This window comes from Danio rerio, chromosome 12 (genome assembly GCF_049306965.1).
Source record: "Danio rerio strain Tuebingen ecotype United States chromosome 12, GRCz12tu, whole genome shotgun sequence".
NCBI lineage: Eukaryota > Metazoa > Chordata > Actinopteri > Cypriniformes > Danionidae > Danio > Danio rerio.
In genome coordinates, this window is record NC_133187.1 from 30,074,819 (window position 1) to 30,095,323 (window position 20,505).

Sequence of the window (20,505 nt, forward strand, 5' to 3'; positions counted from 1 at the left end):
ATGGCTGTGCTCAACTGAGCCTGGTTTCTCTCTAGGTTTTTTCCTTCACTTTCATTAATTGGTAAAGTTTGTTCCTTGCCACAGGCTTGCTTGGTTGGGACCTGTGGAGCAGTGCATCGAAGGATTTTTTCTTCAGTATTTAGACTTTCAGCTGTAAAACACCACACTGAACTGAACTAAACTGAACTTCAACTCTGAAAACTGAACTGACACAGTTTCAATTTACTGGAATTTCTTTGTTAAGCTGCTTTGACACAATATAAATTGTAAAAGTGCTATAATAATAAACATTAATTGAATTGATTTTAATATTAAGCAACTTAAAAGAAATAGGAAACAATCTGAAAGGTCTCATTTCCACTATCTGGCAATTCCTATTTCATCCCATTGGTTAAGCCACAGTCAGACTGGTCAAAATTCTTGAACAAAGCAATATGATTATACACTGTAACAAGCAATAGCTGTTCTCACTAACAAAATTAAGTTCAGTTAACTTCTAATGAATTAAGTTTATTCACCTTACAATATTTAAACAGGTAATCCAAACTTTTATCACATTAAGTTGTTAAACTAAATAAATTCAAGTAATCTTGACCTACAACAATATGTATATACAACTTTTGAATGGGCAAAAAGTATGTTAATGATAGAGAATGGTGATGAGAGAACTGAGGAAACAAGTAGTGCTTTAACTTCACAGCAAGAAGGTCACTGATTTGCGCCCTGCTGGGTTAGTTGGCGTTTCTGTGTGGAGTTAGGGATGAATTGGGTAAGCTAAATTTTCTGCAGTATGTGTGTATGTGTGTGCTGGTTCTCCAGGTTGAGGATTGAGCATTGGGCTAACAACCTACCTTGTAAAATTTAGATGTTACAAAACAACAACATGGTACAGCTAAATATCAACTTCGATATAAATGGTCCTGGGAGTAAGTTAGGTATTGGTGTTTGTCCTAACGTACTGTAGATGTATAAGTTCAGCTTACTTGATCATTTTAAGGCAATCAGTTTCCTATTATTTTACTAGTAATGTGAACAAAGATAAGAAGTTAACACACCTATTTTTAGTGTAAATACAAAGTTGTAAATACAAACTGTTTTAAGTTATGCTCATTTAAAATTAATACACTACTTTGCTTAGAAATTTTAAGGCAATTGGTTTCCTCAATTTTTCTATGTAAGGTCAACTTATTACATTTTACAGTGTAGGAGCACAAAAGTTTAGTTACACTTTTTAAGGAACTCAACAAACAAAAGACTTATTTATAACCAGAAGTGACAGCATTATAAGTAGGATACAACAAACTATTAGTAAAATCACACACACACACACACACACACACACACACACACACACACACACACACACACACACACACACACACACACACACACACAAACAACATTCTTCAGCTTTAGATTTTAAATTTATCTGCTCTCATCGGAGCTCCCATATCTAAGAATACACTAAACAAACTGTGTGTAATAGTTTCCTGTGTTCTTTGTTGTATGTAGGGGAATTCTCTCAGACGTCAGGAAGTTTGAAGCTATAATATGCCCAGATCCCCAGATGTTTGACTTTATTCAACCATGCCCTTAAATCTAAAAATACAAATTCTCAGATAAGGGAACCCCACACCCTTAAACAATAACACAACAACATCAATACACTCCAACAATAATATCAACTGTTCCTTTTAGCCTCTTAGCTTCCGTATACAACTTAGATTTTGGTCACACTTTATGTTGATGGTCCGTTTGTTGAATTTAAGTTACATTGCATCTGCATGCCAACTGATTCTGATTAGATTACAAGTAGACTGTTAGGTTGGTGTTAAGGCTAGTGCAAGTTGACATGTACTTGCAAAGTTTCGTAGTCATTTAAATGTCTGTTGAAGGAACAGTATCAACAGAAATTAAGCAGAGAGTCTACTAATACTCAAATGGACTATCAAAATAAAGTGTTACCTAGATTTTATCACAATAAATACTGTAATATACTGTAGTAAATCATTAGTCTCTCATTGACGGTACTTTCCAAATGAGATATATCACCCTCCAAAGGGCAATTCAGAGTGAAACTGCATATTTAAGTGTCGTGCTTAAAACTGCCCACTTTGAAGGGCCCTACAGAATGAAAGATTTTGAGGGGTACGATTTTGAACACTTCTGGCCATGGTAATTTGCAGAGGAAAGTTTTTGGTTTCACAGACTGCATTCTACTCTGGCTCATCCCTATGCCCTAATGCCTTTGAAGCAGTCACTCTGGAGGGTAAACCCTTCGAAGGGATTAGGACATTAGGAATGAGCCCTTCCGAATGGAACACAGTGGCCACATCACTAGTCTCCCACAAGACATTGCTAGTCTCTCACATCTTTAAAGCAATCAGGCAGAGAGTGCATCAGAGACACAGAATAATGTGTGATTCCTAAAATAACAGCACAACAAACTGCTCATGCTCAAGATGTATAATGTTTTTAGATCATCTTGATTCAACACAAACTAGTAGTATATACAGTAAGTCATATATAAATGTGAAACACCATGGAAACGTGTCGTTTAGTTTCCATGGTGATAGTATGACCCCCTTGTGCAAACAGAGATTAACAGTGTTATAATCAACAAGATCGTAATAAACAATCGAGATGACAAACAGGAAAAAAATCAGAGCAGTAATAACAGAAAATATCCAGTGACACATTTTCAAGATCACTGCAACTTTTCTTTGTTAATTGGCATCTAACTATCAGGTTTATTGGTTCATTGATGCTTTTGAGTCGTGCTCCAGAAAACACTGAATATTCCTGTCAATAGCCTGCCTTCACTGAGAGTAATTAAAATTTCATTGTGATTGATTAACCTTGTCTCTGTGTCTTCAGGTGACATGAAAACATCTGACATAACAAATAGAAAAGCTTTCAGTTTAAATCAGCTAAATACTTGCCAGTCACTTTCAGGGAGAGCAAATGATTCTTTACCGAGATGCTGTGAAGTGCACTTACCACCAGCGCAGCAAAACATCTTAAGCTTGCATTCATTCACAAAATACGCTGCCATTTAAAAAGAAATTACTCATGTGTGATAGATTTTTTTTTATTTGTCATCTCTGAATCAGTGACCTTTCTTCGGTGATCATTTAGAAAAATCTTATACAACTTCCAGTTGGTAAAAGTAATCATTCTGACAAATAACCACTGAATTAATGTCTAAAAGATTACTCATTACAAAATAGCACTTCCGGTCCTCTAAAGACATTGAAATATAAAGAAAAAATGTATTTCTAAGTGCTGAGATGTAGCAGCTAAACCCACTGCCCACTTTATTGAGTACATTTATTAGGTGCTCATTAACACAAAATTCTAATCAGCCAAATCACAATGGTACTAACTCAATGCATTTAGGCATATAGAAATGGTCAAGACGATCTGCTGCAGTTCAAACTAAGCATCAGAATAGGGAAGGAAGCTTATTTTGAGTGACATTGAACGTGACATGGTTGTTGGTGCCAGACGGGCTGGTCTGAGTGTTTCAGAGACTGCTGATCTACTGGGACATTCATATCTTTTTACAGAAAATAGTCTGAAAGAGATCAAATATCCAGTGAGCGGCAGTTCTTTGAGCGCAAATGCTTTGTTGATGCCAGAGGTCAGAGCAGAATGGCCGGACTGGTTCCAGCTGATAGAAAGGCATCAGTAACTCAAATAACCACTTATTACAACCGAGGTATGCAGAAAAAGCATCTCTGAATGCACATACGTTGAACCTTAAAGCGGATAGACTACAGCAGCAGAAAAACACACCGGGTGGCACTCCTTTCAGCTAAGAACAGGAACTGAGCCTACAATTCACACGACTCAGAATTGGAGAATAGTCTTGAGTCTTGATTTTTGCTGCAACAGTCAGTGGTAGGATCAGAATTTGGCATACTTGATATAAAAGCATGGATAAATCCTGCCTTGTATCAATTGTTCAGGCTGGTAGTGGTGGTGTTATGGTGTGGGGCATACTTTCTTGACACACTTCGGGCCCATTAGTACAAAATGAACATTGTATCAATGCCACAGCCTACCTGAGTATTGTTGCTGACCATGTCCATCCCTTTAATACCACAGTGTACCCATCTTCTGATAGCTACTTCTAGCAGGATAACACTTTATGTCATAAAGTGTGAATCATCTTAGACTGGTTTCTTGAACATGACAATGAGTTCACTGTACTCAAATGGCCTCCACAGTCACCAGACCTCAATCCAGTAGAGCACTGTTGGGGTGTGGTGAAAGGGGAGATTTTCATCATGAATGTGCAGCCGACAAATCTGCAGCAACTGTGTGATGCTATCACGAGAGTAGATCATAAACTCTCTGACGAATATTTTCAGTACCTTGTTGAATCTATGCCACGAAGGAGTAAGGCAGTTCTGAAGATAAAAAGTCCAACCAGGTACTAGTAAGGTTTACCTAATAAAGTGTCTGGTGAGTTTATATAGTATCTGTAAATCTTAACTTTATCATTTAATAATGATTGCAGTACAACAATTCAGGTTGCTTCTTAAAAATAATTATGTAAAAAAGCATGTCATGTTGTATGGCTCATTAGCAGAAATAGGTCTTTTCACTTTTTTCTTGAGTGAAGTTTAGTGTGTTTTTATGTAGGAAAATTATACCTTGAGTTGTCTGGAGAAATGAAAGGAAAAATGCATTGACTGTACTGTACATTACGAGCTGAACTGATTGGAACATAATTATATCTCACATGGCCAAATGTCCCCATAACAGCAGCCAATCCTCAAGCATCTAAACATTTTTTTTTTTTTTTTTTGGTCACACTCTAATCACATATGCTGAGTTTTGACAAAACAGACCCAAGATGGCACACACTAACTTGTGCTATGTCATTCTAGAACATACAGAAACATCATTCAGTGTAATTGAACTCACAATAAAAAATGACTGAATCCATAAAGAATCTGAAATGGCCTTCAACATTTCAAGCCAGGTATGTTATCTATGTTTTCTGAGCTTGTTATGTGAGCTAGATTGCAAAGCACTCAACTAATTTCTTATAAGGGCTTTAAAAAAAGGTAAATAACAAGAGATGCAATATTTGTTCTTAAAGTTTCCTGTCATTTTCTCACTTTTGTGTGAAAAAATGTCTTCACGACGGTTAGTATTAATAAACTGAGAAAATCTGTTCACACTCTCTAAGACACTTTTTTTCTTTCCACTTTTCTTTGCAGTTCCTTAGCTCTATAATACATTTCTTTTGATTCCAGTCCAAGCTTAGCTTTTCACTTGCTTTATTGGATTCTTTTAGTCTAAACCAAGCCTTTTTATTTTTTATGACTGAATTCATGTTCTTCCACAGGCTCTGCCAGATGTTGGTATGCTTCAGAAGACAGCAGGTGGAGGAATGCTCATTTTTAAGAAAGACAATCTCACAAAACCAAGATTTCGCATTAGTACTAGAAGGCTTTTTCCAGCCTCTACAATCTTCTATAAGAATCAAACATTATTCACACATGTTGACCAGCTGCTGCCAATGGCCAATATTGTGCATGTTGAGTTCCAATTCAAGTTTTTGGATAATAAAAGTTCAGAATTTAGTGCTGAAGATAATAAAGATTGACATACTGTGGAGTTTTTAATTAATTTATTTATTTTACAAATGCCATATATCAGTAGTAAATTACATGGCTTAAAGCAAATGCTTGTGATTTATGAGCCCATAATAAAACCGGTGTACAAAAAAAGCTACATGCATATGCAGGTAAATTAAAAGATGTGGAAAATATCCCTTCAGTCACAGTACTACATCAACATGACACCATATTGATGTTGTACCCCAACATACCCCAACATCACGGCGACATTAGATTTTTTTTGGAAATGAAAATCGACTAACATTAGGCTGACATCAATGTCAACGTTGGATTTGTTCACTTTCCAACACAACCTAAAATCAACCAAATATCAACGTCTTATTATGATACACCTTGATGTTGTGTGGACGTTACCACTATGACATCTATCAGATGTTGGATTTTGGTCACTTCCCAACACAACCAAATATCAATGTCTAATTATGTTACACCTTAATGTTGTGTGGATGTTACCACTATGACATCTGTCAGACATTGGATTTTGGTCACTTTCCAACACAACCTAAAACCAACCAAATATCAATGTCTAATTATGTTACACCTTAACATTGTGTGGACATTACCACTGACATCTATCAGACATTAAATTTTGGTCACTTTCAAAAACAACCTAAAATCAACTAAATATCAATGTATTTTGACGCTGTTATATGTCCTCAGACGCTGGCTAGACCTAGAATTTTGGTCACTCGACATCAAGACCTAAATCTAACCTAATATCAATATATTATGATGTTGTGTGCCTGCTGGGACGGTTTATATATTTTGAAAATTAACTAGAGGTAAGTGAGTACACTAAAGGTTTGCTAAACTGATAGATTTCTCTTTTTTAACTTTCTTTATTGCAACATTAAAGATGCTACATATTTTTCCTTAAACCCTGCTAATTTATCTAGCTGAAAATGAGCACACTTTAAATATTTGAATAAAGTTTCTGTGTATTTTCATTACATCCTTAAAAGCAATGTCCACCTTTAATTTGAACACATTTTTATATTAAATACTACAAATAGTCATTCAAATTTCAAATATTGTTTGGTTTTCTGGCTAAATCAACTGATTTAAAAGAATCTCTGTTATAACATTTGATTTGAACATGACATTTTAACAGATAGCATATGTTTTTAATCACTTTGTGTATAAGAATAAAGATTATAATTGCCAATTGTAAAAGATTGTAAGATTGCCCATTTTTTAAATGAGCTCAACAGCGGAGAGCAGGTGCCGTTTAGCAGCTTTTGATCATGCGCATTTGCACTACAGTTAAATAAAGGTTTGGGCAATTGTCTCTCATAGCAGTTGCTATGGTTACTACTAATCTGGGGGTAAGCACATTTATTTAAAATTGTGATCAAAACTGGAACTACCTGTGCATTTAGACATTTAATCTGAACCCTCCAGCCAATCAGAATTTCAACAGACAATATATAAAGAATATATATGGATAAAGATATAGAAATGGTACCCCTACTGTGGCATGCTTGTCAGTTCAGTATAATGAGTCTCTTTGCAAAATGTTATTTGAGTGACAATTTTCCACAAACCATCTAGAACAGAATAGACAAGAATAGATGAGAATTTAATAAGAATAGAGTAGACAACTTGACATTCTGTCATGCACAACTTTAATAAAAAACATAAACTCCACACTATTTTCTTGGTCATAGGTGTTTGTGAAACAGTGTGCATCTATAAAGCTGTGTTATGTATAAATCTGTGTGTATATTCAAAGAGACAAGATGCTCTTTGATGGCTTACCATGATCAAAGTGTACTTGAAACTACTGTTGATTGAAATGCAATGTGAAGCAATAAATGATTATATGAAATAAATGAATGAAGAGTAATTTTCAAAAAGGAAAAAGAACACAAAATACAGTCAAATTAGGCTAATGACAAGCTATTTCATATTGTTGGAACCAAAAAGAACTTTGGCAGACGAAGGACAAAATATGAAAATGATACCAATTAAAGTCTTTTGATCTGAATTGTGTTGATTAAAGACTTTTTCTTTAAGGCAAAAAATATATAAGAAATTTAACAAATGTAATGACTGCCATGACTGGTTTGTTTTTATCAATGAAATAATAGCTGTCTATCATGTTCGTGTCTATGATTAGCTGATTACCATGTTTATGTGATAATACCCTCCTCTCAGATCAAAAGCCACCATAATTGGGACAAACTGCTTGAAATCAATGAACTAATTACCACATAAACAACTGAACCCACTCAGACTACACCACTTCCACTCAAATCTGTCATAATGCACTTGAAATAATGATTGAGTTGGTTTTTGTGACCACTCAGATCAGTTAATTTACCAGTACCGTGATCATCAAGACACCTACAGTTTTATAGAGGACAGTCAAAAAGGATGATTACAAAAATGATCAAGTTGTTGAGTAAAATGTTATATAGAATGCCATTAAAGGAACCATCAATAAAAGAGGTCACTAATGCCAATAAGTAACACTTATTTTTAAGATTAATGTAAATTAGTGCTAACCACTTGTGAATGATAATGGCTATTTGAATCATTAAATTTTGTTTCAATCATATTGCTTTTATTGAAGTTTCATTAACTTAATAAACTGTAATTTGAAGGCTTACAATTCTAAAACAGTTTTTGAAGTTATTCTCAGGACTGTTACTGCTTAATAAATCCAGACCATGAAAGTGTAAATAAAATTATGATGCCTTTTTTGACATAAATATTGTTGTTTTCTTTTGAGCTATGTGCAACATTTTTATTGACAGACAATGGTTAAAAAACAGCGATTTTCTTAAATAACACTGCTGAACTATTTACAACTGCAAAAAAAGAAAATAAATCAGTGTACTTTAGTGCATTTTCAAAGGCGTAATGCATGTGCATGAATCACTCAGGATATAATGCAACACCCAGTTCAATGCGCATTATGCTAATCAAGCACTCAAGCCACGCTTTAAGTTCCAGGATGCTGGTGGAAAACATCTGGCTGTAAACACTATGGCAACATCTCAAACTCCTTCGTAAGCCATAATTTAAGCAATTTTGTCACATCAATGATACCTTTTGTTCCACTGTGAAGGGTTTGGTGAGCATTTTGAGTTATTAAGTCCAACACTGAATGCCAAGAGCAGAAATTTCCAATCTAGCGCCCAGGGATCCCCAGGAGGCCACAAGAGGGTGCTAGAAAATGAGACAATGAAGGGAATTAAATTTGACAATATGTATTTTTAGAGCTGTCGTTAACATGTTGTTTAATTCAATGGAATGTACAGAAAAGTCTGAACAGATAGACAGACAGATGATAGACAGACAGACAGACAGACAGACAGACAGACAGACAGACAGACAGACAGACAGACAGACAGACAGACAGACAGACAGACAGACAGACAGACAGACAGACAGACAGACAGACAGACAGACAGACAGACAGACAGACAGACAGACAGACAGACAGACAGACAGACAGACAGACAGACAGACAGATAGATAGATAGATAGATAGATAGATAGATAGATAGATAGATAGATAGATAGATAGATAGATAGATAGATAGATAGATAGATAAGAAACTGCAAATCAACCACACGTTCATACACACCCTCACACATTCAAAGACAAATTTACCCCAAGGCAGTTTTTCAATCATCTTACAAGATAAGTCTGTGCCTTCTTTGGCTCTCTGGCATCAGTTAAATGACTAGAATTTTTAACCCAGAGACCATCAGGCAATAAAAGTTAGTGGATATACGGCTCAGTACAAATCCACACTAGATGTCACAAAGTCGCAGCCTAAATGAATAAAATACATTTTCACTTTACAGCTAAAACCTCATGCACAACAAAAATATGCGAACCTCTGAACATGCTTGCTGAACTTCTAATTTAAAAACCATGGGCAGTAATAACAAGCCAGCACTTATTTTGCTGCTACAACAGCCTCTATACTCTTGTGGATGCTGGAAGATGGCAGGGATTCGCCCCAGTTAAGATATAAGAGCAAGGTCAGGCAATGATGTTGGGTGGTGGGATTTGCTCCCAGTAGTGCTCTGAATCATCCCTGTTCAATGGTGTTCAAGTCTGAAATTTACAAGGCCACATCAGACTTGGCAAACCGTTTCTTGTAACTAATGAGGTTCCATGTTGAAAGCCAATGAGCTCTTTGCTATACTGCAACTATGAATGACTCTTTAAAGAAGCTGATTATACAATGGTTTAATATGATTTTCAAATCTGGTTGGCTGAAAGGTCTAGCACTTTACCAGTATACCCAAGAACCACTTCAGTTTATGTCACTTTGAGCTAAGACAATGGCTACTAATGACACTGTGCTTTTGTGTCTGGATCAAGTACAAACACAATTAACAATAAATTAGATACAGACATTCAGAATGTATATCAATGGCTGCAAGACAATCATTTGACCATTAAAATCATTAATCAAAATCCAAAACTTTCCATTGTATGTACATATTGATATTTAAGAATCAGTCTGGACTCTAACCTTATTTATTGTGCCCATATACAAAATGTCTGTAAAAAATCGAACAGAAAAACTACTTGTTTATAGTAAAATTAGGACAAATTTGTCGTTTTCGGTTTCAGAAACTTATCTTCATGCCATAATTTTGTCCATCTTGTCATACTGTTTGCCTGTTTTGTCACTCACAACAAATTATATCTTGGAGTCAATAGCTAGACTGTGTTATAGGGCCTATAGGATCTATAATAGATTTTCTAGATGGACATATGATTGTTTTGTCATCAGTTTTTAATGCTTTATCATTTTAAAATTACATTATGAACACAGGGATTAAACTCTACTATCAAACTTTAAATAGTGCTACCTCAGCAGCTCTTTGTGCTTTGGTAAACCTAATTCAAGGTCTGATCGTTCCACCAGATCTGCAACAAATGGATGTTTGCTGTTATCGGTTTTTAAAAACTGTTATGGACAGAGATCTTTAAGTATTCACAAAAGCCTGGGATGAGATTCCACAGCATCTAAAAACAATACCAACACTGAGACTTTTTAAGAAATCCCATGCTTGTCATCTAATATTCAACTATTGCTGTAGTCACTGAAATAGTAGCCTGTCTCTCTTCATGTTGTATGTTTGGTGATTGTTTGTACTGTTCTCATGTGTTAATGGATGAGATGTTAAGTGTGTCTGTATGTCCAGGAACCTGCTAAAAAACAGCATTAATGCTAAGCCAAGGCCCGATCATCTTTGAATCTTTTTAAAAAATAAAAAATAAAATAAATAAATTCCACATATTTATGCGATTATACGTAAAAACATATACGATAAACACAAGATTAAGCAAAGGCAATTTTAATGTCTTTTTCTGTAAAGCTATTGTTCTCGTAAACCTCAAGCATGTGCTTTCAGATGGAGCAGCATTCACTACACAAAACTGTAATACACTATATATATACACACACATATATTGTTTAAGAATAAAAATAATTTCAATCAGATAATCAATAACAGCTGTCTTGTAAATGCTAAATGCCAAAACAAAAAAAAACTATAATAGCATTTTTACCCCAAACTCCAGTCGAGTGTTCGAAATATACCCTTTTATGAGATGTAGTGTTGAGTCATGTTGAATTAAACATTAAAACGTTATAACTTTTATTTATAATGCAGTGCTGTGAAAATTTCTTGGGTTTAAACTTTCTGGCCTCTGAAATGGGAGTGAATGGGAAAGAACAACAAATAATTTTGTTACAATCTTATTTGTTCGAATAATAATAATAATTTTTTTAAAAAACTCAATGACGAAGTTATAAAGACTTTCACAAAAAAAGAAAAATAATTGTGTGAGACGACCGATGACGGCGACCAGATGAGAAAATAACGTCAGATTTACTGTCCTGTCCCATAGACACTGCATTAGAAATGCCTTGCACAAGCAGTAATTAGTTTTTTGGTAATTAAGCAAAGATAATATAACACATTCATAAATACCTATAAATGCTTATACATTTAAAAAAAAAAATCTAAATATTAAAACTTTCAGGGATTTAAGATGCTGATGACTGTTAAACGTGTTATAACAGGCTTGTAAAGAGGGTCCATAGTGGTTAAGCATAAGATATAATTTTCCTGTTAAAAGGGGATTTATTTTGGCTTAGTATTGTGTTTTGGAGCAAACATAAAGCAAAGATTTTCATATACTTTGATGTAAATACAGCATGTTAACCTAAACTTGGTCCTGAAAGAGCTGCATGATATAAATTCCACAAATTAAATTGCTATAAAGAGTTTAGGAGACTTGTTATTGATCGCTGAGTGGTTGAATAAGAAAAAAACTACTATGTTTACATATTTGATCACTGCAGTTGTGAAATCAAGAGATTTAAGCAGACACGCACACATACTCCTACCACCAGCTACTATCCTTACTATACCAAGCTTAAGCTGCCATATTATATTATTGGCTTCACCGCTTTAATTAAACAAACCACCCACAAAACATTACACATTATACAATAAACAAAACTATTCATAAATATGCTTGGCAAACTGCATTTATAACTAACCACACCATAAACACTTTACTCCAATTAGTTCATACTGTAGTTGGTATCATGTCAGAATTTGGAGAGTGCAATGTAACGTGTGCAAATGTATAAATTATGGATGTATGTTTGTACAGAATATAATAGTCACAGTCACTCTGTGACAGCACTGTTGTGTGGATGATGTAAGAACATTCTACAAAGCAAAGCTAACATTAGAATAGCATTAGCATAATGTTCTACAGACAATTCTCAAACTTTTTTTTTTTTCGGGCTAACAGAAAACAAACGTTTAAAAACAGCGTTCCCAGAACATTCTGGAAAACCACCATGGTCCTATCCTTGTAAAAAGACTCTAAATTAGCACAGATGTGATTACCTACTGTACAGTGTTGAAAGTAATGGGGACCAAAAACATCACTTCTATGCTTGCCGGCCTACTTGTGCCCAAAATGGTCATACTAACAACCAGAGAACATTCAAATGATACTAATTGAAAGATACTTTACTAAAGAATAAACAAATGCTGGTTATGATGCTTCTGATGACACCTCAAAATGTTTTTTTTTCTTCATTGTGTCTGTCTGAACTTCCTCTTATGACTTCACTTCTGTTTGCCATGGCCATGAAATTTAGGACATACTGCCTATTACTGAAGATTAAAAAACTCACCCAAAAAACATTCTGCTGAACCTTAAAGTCTAGTAATAACCTACAATAATAATAATGTACAGAAATGTATATCTAATTTGTTCACAATCCACTCTAAACACCAGTGATGCTTTTAGGGCATTTACAGTGAAGACTATCACTACTACACATCGGGGTATGTTTATCATTCAAAATGTATTTCAAGATGACGTGATGTACATCTCAGGAATTGATATGACATTCACAATATTTATTTATTTCATAAACATGGCAGATCGCACATGGCGTTTGCATGTTTCTTACACAGACCCACATGAGGGAGTGCACGCTCTTAAAGAGCGACACACAAGTATGTCAACAGAAAACAGATCTCAGGGCATTTCTAGACAAACCGTTCACCACAGCGATCTACAGTAATGGTGATTGATGGTCTGTTAATCCATTTAGATTACAATCCAGCACTGAACTATATATTTTTGCATTTTTATGACAGTGAAAATCCCACAAGCTGTGCAAATAAGAGTAAGATATCATTTAAAAGTTAAAGGGCTACTTTATTTGTTTAAGCGCAGTTACAACAAAAACAGTGCTTTCATTCAGTAAATAAGAAAGTCAAGAGATGCAGTTTATGCTGTCTCCACAAAGGGTTAACATTAATCGAGAAGCACAAGCGTGACCACGGAACTGGATAGTCCGTTGGTAAAGCACATTTTTATCAACTGCATCATGACACATTTATGTAATGAAAAGTAGTTAAGTATACTGGCGCTACTGAAGCAACATATCATACGCCAGCTATTTCAGCAACACAGCAGATTGACAGCACAGTACAGTCAACGTCCCTTTAAAACAAGTGATTTTACTCAGCATCATTGAAACACCTCTCAAACAGTATGCTCAGGCATTCTGGCTGAATGGGAAAACATCAAATTCTCAAAAACTGTTTGCCTAGCTTACTATTATTCTACATATTTGGAATCACTAATAAAATTAAAAAAACAACTGTCTCATAAGTTTAGTTTGAATCAAACAAAATCTGCATTTGTTCAGGTTCCCTGAGCTAATGCACACTCAAAAGGAATGAGATCACGACACAAACCTCATTTATGGCCATTCTACACATAATCATCCTCTGAATAATGATCATCAGATCGCCATGCTCTTCTGTTGAAATCCACAATTGGTCTTGATGGTAAATCTCCTCCAGAAATGACAGCAGCTCTTTGCTTACAAGTCTGTGGGTGTTTGAGTAATTGCTGTCATGTGACGTACATTTTACAGGATGGACTGTACCTCGTGTTTGTTTAATACAAATTACAAAACTAAAAAAACTTTTGTTTTCAAGTGCACTTGGTTCATTTAAACAACACGGGCTCATTCTGAAAACGTAGTCCTGTGGACAATTCTGGAGGCTGTGAATTATGTAGCTGAAGGTGCAGCAAGTATAGCTGCATTTGATTTTTTAAGCAAATGATACATGGCGGTGTGACTCAGTTCCTTTTCACGCTTACCGGCTGATCGCTTACCTTCATGTGGAAGGCTTTCCCTCTGCAACCAGTTTACCCGGTTAGCTTGTCGTGCATGTCGGCGAACTTGAGACACAGAGAGGAGGTGACTACGGTGACGATGACCAGGTTCGAGTCCAGGGGAAATGGTTCCAGAAATCAGGTAAGATAAAAACAGAATCCAAAAAATAAATGAACAAGTGAATAACAGGGTGAGAATGTGGTAAAATGCGAAAATGTGGTAAAAATCAGACGAGGGCTTTTCTTTTTCTGGACGGCTTTTGTAAATGGTTGGTTGGGTTTAGGGAAGTAAGCGGGTGGGCGGGTCAATTGTTATAATTGGTTGGGTTCAGGGAAGGATGACGGTGGGTCAGACGATTGGCCGGTCGCCCAGTCAATCCCTTATTCAGCCAGACAGACGGTCGGTCGACAACGGCCTTTGGTGGGTTTACACGAGAATAGCGCAGGCGCGATTGGCACTCAAGGGAGACATTTGAGATACAATAAAGTGCACAGAGCGGCCTCTCATGGATTCACGAAAACAAAAACTGCAAAAATACGTACCTCCCAGGATGTATTTCATGGTCTCCAGAAACAACCACAGGACTACGTTTTCAGAATGAGCCTGGGTTGCATTTAAAAGTACAGATTTCAAGCTGTATGTGGATATATTTCTTATGTAAAGCAAGTACTCACTGAGATTCCAGTGTATTTGTAGACCACCTAACTGTCGTAAAAGCACACATCTGATTCGAGCTTCTCCGTCAGTCTATAGTGATCAATAATTGGCTTCTGTACTAGTAGGCAGGGCTTCCTTTGCCATATTGACTATTACACTTTTCCCAATTCAAAACTATCTGAGTGACATGTCTTGTGTATTCTATGGTCTTTGGTACAGATTTGTTACAAAAATGGCGCTGCAACACTGTGACGTCACATGCAACCTATAGATAAAGCTATAATGCATGGCTGTGTGATTTTGCTCATACTGTATGTTCGCTTGATTTCTTTGCTCCTGTAATTTGTGTAGCTGCAAAAGCACATAGCCAGTGTTGACTTGTTAATTATAAGTAAGTGTCCAGACACTTTGGTCATGTCATGTGGCACTTTGGAAAAAATGACCATGCTTTTACAGTCTAGCAATTAGAGACTGACTGAAGTGTTTACCTCCTACGGTATCAAAATAAAACGTGTGTTTGTCTCAAATTTTCCATAAAACCTTGCTGGGAAATTGCATTGGTATCTGCCCCTGTGTTACTTTTTTTTCAGTGACTTCTTCGTTTCCTGGCTTTAACACCAGCATGCTTATTTCTCCCTCTGGATGCACAGTGAAATTTAATGTCACTAAAACAGGAGGCCAAATCGTTACAACACCTTTTCCCCCCATGAAATTATGGAGTTGTGGTGCATCCAGATAGTTTGATACTGAATGATAGTTTTTTTTTTTTAAAAAAACAAACAAAAAAAAAGCAAAATGTTAAGGTTGTTGTCTGAATATAACCTACTTTTTGCATTCGCAAGAAGGAAGAGAGTTTCAGTGGGGATGTGGTACAGAATATGCATGTTAATGATGACCACTGAATTGCCCCAAGCTTTACAACAACCTTGCCTGTCAGTAAAATCAAATGACAAAATTGGCTCAGAGGACTCCAAGACTTATTGCCAGTTTGAGCCATAAGCTCAATTAATCAGCATCTGCCACTGAGAGAACAGAAAACACCCAAAGACAATTACTTACATTTTAAAATATGTGCTGTAAAACTGCATTAATAAAGAGAAGCAGTCATTTACAGGAATTTATTGTTTAAGTTTTCATCCATGTTATCAACAATTATTAAAGTATTCAACAATTATATTTGAAAGACACATACTTTAACTCTCAATGAGTTAAGGGAACAAAAACAATCTTGGGTCCTGACAATTGCTTTAGAGCAAATTAATTTAAAAACTAAAATATCTGACTATTTTGAACTTATTTCATTTAAGCTCATATAATGTAAATGTATTAACATAAATATTTATTTAAATAAAAAAATATAGAGTACAATTAAAAAAATACTGTAGCTTCAAAAATGGTTTCTCATCCAAATTTTGCTGAACTTATTCAATAATTTGCAGGAAGATATTTGCCGACACTGGTGAAAACCTCGAAAACATGCCATGCTTAATCCTGAGCAGATACCCTAAAACGTTGTGTTACATTTTACCCCACATTACTTTTTACCCCATGCTCCCTTACACTATTTCTAAAAAATCTGCAATAATGAAATACAGGAATGGAAATAAGTATTTAATTCAACTGAAAAAAAGTCCTTTTTAAAATCAACTTGTAATGAATATGTTATTTCTATTTTAAAGAATTATGCCATAAAAGACATGTAAAAACAAAATGCAAAATGTGAAATATTTAGCTATGAACTCTGACACATTTCTCCCCTGTACAATTTCACATGAGAAATCAAACTCCATTACACAAATTGAACTTTAAGAAAAATGTATGAATTCATGTAATTTTTGATATTTCATTTTAAATATTTCACTAGTTTTAATTTCATTTACCAACATGACATAAACCTGTGACAAGCTCTGGATGAGAGTATGAAGTAAGACCAGAGTTGTTTTAATGGATTTTGATACCGCACACAGAATGAAAAGAAAACATTTGGTTCTTCCAGACTTCATAAAAATGTGTTCAGTAATGATGATGATGGGTATCTAAAAAAGATTTAGATATATTTGTGTCTGTGATGCTTTATACTGAATTGGTAGGTGCAAAGATTAGTGTCAAACAGCCAAGTGTTTGTATGGCTTATCCTGTCGCAAAATGCAGCTAAAAGTCTAACATGGCAGTAATAGATTGATTACGGCATTATATTTGTACTGCACTTTAATAATGTGACTAAAATAGGAAGACTCTACATCTTATTTCATTTTATGTTTGTAACAATTAAGACTTTAAGCATATCTCTATTCCATCGCATAGTGACGAACTATGATTAATTTGTGTGGTGGCAGTTGTAGCAACCTTTGAACTCCGGTGGAAAAACCTCACACCCAATCAAGCAAACGAGTGACAATTGTATATTCTAGAGTAGAGTATACTCTAGTAGTGTATGTATATGTATGAATGTATGTATGTATGTATGTATGTATGTATGTATGTATGTATGTATGTATGTATGTATGTATGTATATATGTATGCATGTATGTACCACTCCTCTTATCTCTAAAGGTTCTCTCTAGATGCCATGGTCTTTAGCCTTCTTGTTAAAGCAACTGACTCCCATGCGGAAAGTCACTGGTTCGATCCCAGCTCAGAGTGGGTTGAGTGATACAGGCCAGGCAGGGTCACATTGGTGGCATGACCCAGATGGGAGTAAGGTTTAGGGGGGTGAGTGTAACGAAGGCCAGCTAGTGAAGTGAAGTGCAAGTACACCTCACTCCTCTGACCTCTAAAGGTGCTCAGAGGCAATGGTCTTTAGCCTCTTTATTATAGCAACTGACTCCCATGTGGAAGGTCGCTGGTTCGATCCCAACTTGTGGGTTGGGTGGTGTTGGACCGGCAGGGTTATATATGTGTTTATGCATTTGAATAAATAAATAAATATTAGTATTATAAAAATTATTTAATAAAAAATGTAAATAAACAATTTTCATTATCCCCAATCACCACTGTAGTGCACTTTAAGCAATGAAAAACAGAAAGTGATGTTGTTTTATAACTTTCTATTCTAGTTCATTTTAAAGGATGTTACTAGAAAAAAAAATCAGCAATAACATTTAAGAATAAAAAAAATGACTTTTGCAGAAGAAAAAGAGGAAGACAATTAAGGATGACAATTAGAGATACAATGTAGAAAGAAAATTATGCAAGGCCTTTTCAATACAGTGACTCAGTGGGTTATTTCCTTTAGTCCGGTGGTGCTCAGCCTGCAATTATGTGTAATGAGACTACAATGTACCATTTCTAGAACCAGTGATGTACTCATCAGAGAGACTTAAATCTACCCTTTATGGAAAAACAATTCAGGCCTTCGTGGAATTAGTGCAGTCTTATGATGATTCAGAAGAAAGGCTGCAATTGTTTGACTGCTAAATCTTCTTGTTTTTTTGTGAAGTTCTCTGTTGTGATGTAAATGGGAAGTTCTGGAGTTTTTTGTATCAAACCAGAAAAAGCATCTCAGTCTGGCCTGGTATTTGGAAATGGGGATATAATTCATTTCTCATAAAACATCTGCTATGAGTCTTTTGTTCAATCCCTTCTCATCATCTCGGAGGCTAATACACTGATGGGTTTGGTTGAGTGCCAAGGCAGGATTCAAACTCTAAAGCTGATTTTTTTTTTCCCCCTTTGAAATGCATTATTTTGTAAACACTAGAATGCAACATGTGACAATGTATTTGACTAAAATATATATAGGCAACTTACTATATGGAGTCAACTTACTATAATGTGTTTTGCCTCACTCTTGATTATTATTCATGTACTTGAAATGAAAAAGAGAGTAAGAGTCAATGATCAGCTAAATTGCCCTTTCATTTAACAACACACTTGAAGACTTTAGCCACCAAATATTAGCCTGTCCATGATGTATTGACTTGGCAGAACTTTAGATAACGTTAGTAAGACTAATTGACAATATTTGCATTGGTCTTTTGGACAATTTGCTACATCTATAGTATAGTTGAGCCACATGTAGTTTAGTCCTTTGGTTCGAAGACCACAATATTTGCAGGCAGATAAAAAACAACTCAAGTCTGATATATACAATATCTTCTTCTTTTTCTTTGGTCTTTGTCCTGTATGATTGCGGGGTCGGCTCTTTTTGGAACAAGTCCATATGATAACGACTTTTTTACACCTTCCGGCCGACCTGTCACACTCACACACTACGCACAATTTAGATTACCCAATTCACCTGTAGCATGTCTTTGGACTGTGGGGGAAACCGTAGCACCCAGAGGAAACCCACGCGAACAGAGGGAGAGCATTGTTGACATATCACGTTAAATTTGTGGTTAGTTTGACAATTGCTCATAGATTTCATGTTTGAGCAGCTGTTATGTTTTTGTTTTGTTTAAAATGCCTAAAATTTATGGTAAAATTTAAGTTTCACCAAATCTCTGGATGGATGATAATTTCAGATTACTTTCATGTATTTATTTCATAACGGTTTTGTGTTTGCTGTATATTGTTGCTGTTTTCATACTCAAGCAGTGAAGGAACATGTTTAAGGGTTAAATACTGAAGCAACTTTAGTCTTTGCTTTTTTGTTTCTGAATATATTATTGAGCTGGTTTATCATCTTGTGATAATTTGTTTTTATTTTTGTGACTTTCACACACATTACTTTTTGTTTAAGTCTGTCTTGTGTTTTAGTTGTGAGAAAGCAAATGAATTAAAACTAGGAAGTTGATCAACAGTGTATTTTCCATGCACTGAACTGATGTTATAAGGGCATTTAAATGTTAACAGTAATGTATTAGTTTGGGTGTAAATAATCTCCAAATTAAGTTACTTTTTAGAATGAAATAACCAGTAACTGTAACTAGTAACTATTTTTCAGTAACTAGCGCACTGCTCAGATATAGATGTATTTGTTTACTGTTAAAAAATTCTATAGACTCCCCAGACAAAAGGACACTTTCCCTCAAGGACGAAAAAGAACAGACTTTTTCTTCCTTGAGGGTAAGTGCCAAGAACAGACTTTTTCATCCATGAGGGAAAGTGCCTTCTTGAAAAATAACTTGGTCAAAAAAGCACCAATCACAACAGCAACCATTGAATTGTCTACTGATGTCTGTGGAAGAAAAGAAAAAATGGACAAGAAAAGTTTAACCTCTTTTTTTTTTCTTTTGGAAAACGTAGTTCTGAATGAACTTTCAAAAAAGACTTAGTCTGCTATAAAGTAGCAACTTTAAACATTTTTTATTCATAAGATTTTAAAACAAATATCTTGTTCCGGATAACACTGATCACAAAAACCCAAAGATCTTTACACTAATATCTAAAGTAAAGTAAAGTAAAAAAAAATAAATAAATGAATGTGTCAAAATTGTTAAAGCACATTGTTTACATGTTTTCTTCTTTTGTTTAATTAATCTTTGAAGAAAAATTTAAATTGGAGATAACAAAAGAAATATTTGAGGTGTTTTTCAAAAAACTT

The 20,505-nt window shown here is 35.2% G+C and overlaps 1 long non-coding RNA gene across 1 annotated transcript in view; it reads right to left on the reverse strand.

The window, feature by feature from the left end:
• The window catches only part of LOC141376815 (uncharacterized), a 94,756-nt gene that overhangs the window by 59,059 nt on the left and 15,192 nt on the right, over window positions 1-20,505 (reverse strand). The window contains exon 2 of the long non-coding RNA XR_012388043.1: window positions 8,712-8,831. This is a non-coding gene — a long non-coding RNA (uncharacterized lncRNA). The remainder of the gene's footprint in view (window positions 1-8,711; window positions 8,832-20,505) is intronic.